We start from the raw sequence: 5,449 nt of genomic DNA on the forward strand, positions 1-5,449 counted from the left end.
TGACCCCATCTATATCCCTCTATCACCCCAACATATATGCTCCTATTTCCCAACCTCCATCACCCACTCTCACACGTCACCCCTGTGTCTGTCAGTGGTTTGTTCCATTCCTCCAGGTGTGTCTGCGTGGCCTGTACCAACTCCTGAACAGAGGGTTTAAACCAGAACGAAAACCCTTGCTTCCTCTCTCATGTCACCGATGTCAGGGATTAAGAACCATTTACTTCTGAAAGTGGAGAAGATGTTGTTAGATTAATAAATCTGAAAAAACATGATTCATTCCAACAACTTTTTTTCATTTGTTCTTTTTGTTACTGTTGTTTGCTTGCACATTTCCACTCTCTCTCTCTCACACACCATTGAGATGTCAAATTACCCTTTCAAACTCTCAAAAGTATAATGTCCTACAAATCATTTACTCCAGACTCTGCTTTAGTACTTTCCCACATGAAGCAAGACGATATTTTAAAGGTTGTTATTATAAGTGGAGAGGAGTCAGGAGACACTTAGGATCAAACAGCCAACACCAGCAACACTAGCATGGAGGAATGTTTTGGCTCCCTAATCACTATTTCCTCCTTCTATAGTGTGCTACTGTAGCCCTAGAGGGTCTTAGCTAAAATTGTGTACTAAATAGTGTTCTGTTTGGGGCAGCAAAATCTGTATTTCCCATCACACGCATCAGGTTTGGACACTGTAGAGTCTGGTTCTCATGTTTCTATCTTTTAAGTCACTAAACTGGCACTATCACACCCACACCATCTCACACACAGCCTGGCGATCTATCATGCAAACTGAGAGTTCAATCTCTTTATCTCTCTATCTCTCCGTCCATTCTTTCTCCATCCCTCCATCTCTCTCCGCACACACTTTTCTTTCTTCTAATGTTCCACACCTCCCCTTACCCACTTGTCTCTGTTTCCACTTTTCCTCACTCATCTCTACCTTCAGTCAGTCACATTTATTGCATAAAGCAGTTGTCAAAAGTCAACCTGAAATCCCCCAAAAAAAGGAAGACAGAGAAGAGCTGGACTCTGAGTGGTGGCCGTTCCTCTTCTGGTGAAGATTATGAGGGTACATTACCTTTTTGGGCCTCATCAAGCAGGTGAATAAATACAGGTGGGCAGTGTCTGGATTTAAGTAGAATTCGGATCAGCTGCATAACCAGGTGGGCAAGGACAGGGATGTCCAGGTGTGCTGGTAAGTAAAAACTAGGGATTGAGACGGGGGGTCCGGAGACACTGTAGCCGGCAGGAAACAGCACCACCCACCCAAGCGGCAGACTACCAAAAGAACACGTACAAACTGCAAACTACCCTGAGACAAGGCCGAGCACAGCCCACAGAGTTCACTTCCATAGCATGAACGTTAGTGATGGCATGTGGGAACACGAGTAAGCCAGTGACTCAGGCCCCAAATGACAGTGGAAAGAGAATATCCTAGTGGAGAGGGCGGAGGCCACCAGGCAAAGACAGCAGTGTTGGCTTGTAATCCCAGTGCCTTGTCATTCACTTTCACACCCCTTGGGCCAGACTAAACCTGCTGAAGAGAGGAGTCTTTAGTAGATACTTAATGGTTTAGCTGAGTCTGTGTCTCTCACATTAATTGGCAGATGATTCTCAATCCAATTCAGACATGAAAAGGCCAAAGAACACACAGGGCCCAATACTAAAGAATCTGCATTTTCAGAATGATAGTTTAGGCCTGGGTTTGGGAACCGTTAAGTACATTATGAAACCTGGTTTTGTGAAAACCACCCAGACGTTTTTCCTGATTAAAAACTAACAGTTTTCAGATGGATTATTCCTACAAGGCAAACTCCGTTAGCCATTCCCAAAATGCTAATACTCTCTTCCTATGCAGTGTTCTTCATGAAATACATGAGCAAACACTCACAGTGTGCATATACTTACACTGCCAGAAACAATCGCAAACGCTGCAGTTTATTTCACATGCAGTCTCAGGAAGATGTACATGATCATATCAAAGGGGCTTGTGAATCCAGAAGTTATCCTATCCTGAATCTAGAAGGAAAATTATCATATCCTGACATGTTTGACAAGTTGTGAGAATTTTTTTTTACGTCTTATGAGCATCAAGAGAGTTTTCAGGATACACATCACTTGAATGTTTTACTAAGATAAGCACATTCTCTGTCTAACTAGGCACACTTGAATAAAGGTCAAATTAAATACATAAGACTTACAATTGTATAATATCCCTCTTAAATCTGTATTAAATAATTAATGCAAGCTCACTCACAAAGTCATCTCTGGCATTGTAGTGCACTATAAAAGGGAATAAGGTGCCATCTGAAGAAGTGTACTACGAAGGGAACACGGTGCCATCTGAAGAAGTGTACTACGAAGGGAATACGGTGCCATCTGAAGAAGTGTACTACGAAGGGAATACGGTGCCATCTGAAGAAGTGTACTAAACTGAAGAACACAGAACTACACAGGACCAGAGGTTTAGTGTTTCTGGAACGGGTAGCAGAAACGACCTTGTAGGAATAAAATGTGAAAACTTCTGTTATTGCCTAATGTCTCGTCAGGTGAAATGAACCGTGTATTCTCATGAAACCAGTAAAATGTACCTTGATGAACCTTGATCCATCTGCAAAAACTGTCATTCGAAAGACCTATACAGTTCATACCAAAAACATTTGGACAGTGTTACATTTATACATTTTTTGGTCTCAATATTTCAGAATATGGGACTTTAAATTCTACAAATTTAGGGATACAAACTATATATAGTATATCACAAAACATTCTGTAAATGATTACATATAACATAATAAAGAGCACTAAACATTCTGTAAATTGATACATATAACATATAGTAACTATATCAAACATTCTGTAAAGGGATACATATAACATATAGTAACCATATCAAACATTCTGTAAAGGGATACATATAACATATAGTAACCATATCAAACATTCTGTAAAGGGATACATATAACATATAGTAACCATATCAAACATTCTGTAAAGGGATACATATAACATATAGTAACTATATCAAACATTCTGTAAAGGGATACATATAACATTTAGTAACCATATCAAACATTCTGTAAAGGGATACATATAACATATAATAACCATATCAAACATTCTGTAAAGGGATACATATAACATATAGTAACTATATCAAACATTCTGTAAATGGATACATATAACATATAGTAACTATATCAAACATTCTGTAAAGGGATACATATAACATATAGTAACCATATCAAACATTCTGTAAAGGGATACATATAACATATAGTAACCATATCAAACATTCTGTAAATGGATACATATAACATATAGTAACCATATCAAACATTATGTAAAGGGATACATATAACATATAGCAACCATATCAAACATTCTGTAAAGGGATACATATAACATATAGTAACCATATCAAACATTCTGTAAATGGATACATATAACATATAGTAACCATATCAAACATTATGTAAAGGGATACATATAACATACAGTAACCATATCAAACATTCTGTAAAGGGATACATATAACATATAGTAACCATATCAAACATTCTGTAAATGGATGCATATAACATATAGTAACCATATCAAACATTCTGTAAAGGGATACATATAACATACAGTAACCATATCAAACATTCTGTAAATGGATACATATAACATATATATTCTCTGGTGCCTCAAACAAGACACTGTAGGAAACTAGCAAGAGCATAAAGACTGTACATCCTGAAAGGCATTTGAAATATGTCTTATCCTGTAAAAGGGCCATTAAAAGGGTCTCTGTCTCTCTCATTCTCTTTTTTCTCTCTCCCTTTCCCTCACTCTGACTCTTTCTGTTTCCCTCTCTATCTCTCTGACTGTCCCTCTATCTCTCTGACTCTCTCTCTACCTCTGACTCTCTTTTCTCCTCTCCCTATCTCTCTGACTCTTACTTTCTCCCACTCTCTGACTCTCTTTCCCTCTTCCTCTATCTCTGACTCTCCCTCCCTCTCTCTCTGACCTCTTGTTTAGCCTACTATATGTTGTCTGGTTTAGTGCCTCTTGTCAGAGCCTGCTATTTCCCTGGCTCCCTGTTGGCCCAGACACACACCAGCTGCTGGATTGGGAAGTGACAGCCGCGCCTCTCACAGGGCTAGTTGGAGCTTGGACAGCAATCTGTTAAAAACTAATACTGTAGATGGGCTATGACCAGCTTTTTAAATCAGTTTATATAGTAAAACAAACTACTGGCCTTTGAGAGGATTAAAATCAACTTGAATCAAGCTGGATCAGAGCAATACAAAGCCCTGTTTTTAAATGGGGGTATAGACCTCCCAGACAATGACAAAGAGAGTGTTTTGATGGAGAACCAATCCCTCTAGGGAACTCCGAGGACCGGGACCTGAGAGACATACAGCAGGCACCGGAGAACGAATGAGAGAATGACATCATCCAAAATGACGTGTGGCAAGTCCCAGGCCATCTCTTACCAAACATAGAATAGTAAAGAGCATGCGTGTTCTAGTTATTGGATGACCTTTGACCTGGGCCCACTATGAATTCACACTATAAATGGATTAGTGCGAAAAGTGTCAAAAAAGCCCTTGTTGTTCCTGATCTAGGGTAGTTTCACCCCTGGCAACCACAGGCCCCTCCCAGAGGGGAATAATCTCCTGATCAAAGACTTGTTTACTACTGAGCATTAAACATCGCCTCACGGCAATAAATAAAGATCATTACTTTACAGCATATCTAGCTGATAAAGTATGTAGGAGATGGACACGTAAGCTCCCGGTCGCCCGTAGATACACATTCAGAAATAATTTGATAATATTCTTGAGTTTGGAATGAAGAAATGCATTGGGTAATGAAGAATGTAATACATACTTGAGTAAAGTGCTTGTGGCAGAGCTGTAAAATAGACATTTTAACAACCCTCGTAAACTTTCTCCCTCTTCCCACTCTCTGTGTCTCTTTCTCCTCATAACAGTAAGATGGGACAGCATTTCTCCGTTCAGCTTCTTTCTATATGACTGTCAATGGCCACTTCGCTCCATAAACCACACAAATGTCCATTATTCACATCAAGCTTGCTGTAGTAAAACCTTTCTAGAATTGCGCCATTTGCAACCAATTACTACGATAAGGGCTCTACAGAACAGCTTTGGGTTTCCACCACCAGTAGCTGTTTGCCAGATTGACACAGTAAGAACAGATGACATGGAGGAGGAGGAAGAAGAGAAGGATGACGAGGAAGAAGACGAAGACCGCTACTCGTTGTAATGGTGTAATGACGCTTAACCGTGGGGAGTAAAGCCACCCGTTTCCTCTTTCCTCAGGCTTCCATTTCTTCTTTCATCTCTCACCAATGTGAGGGTATAAATGTGTTTCACGTGCACAGAATGAATGCAGTCGATGTGTGTGCATGTGGGTGTGTTGTGGTGTGCCGGGCA

Source organism: Esox lucius, chromosome 10 (assembly GCF_011004845.1).
Source record: "Esox lucius isolate fEsoLuc1 chromosome 10, fEsoLuc1.pri, whole genome shotgun sequence".
Lineage (NCBI taxonomy): Eukaryota > Metazoa > Chordata > Actinopteri > Esociformes > Esocidae > Esox > Esox lucius.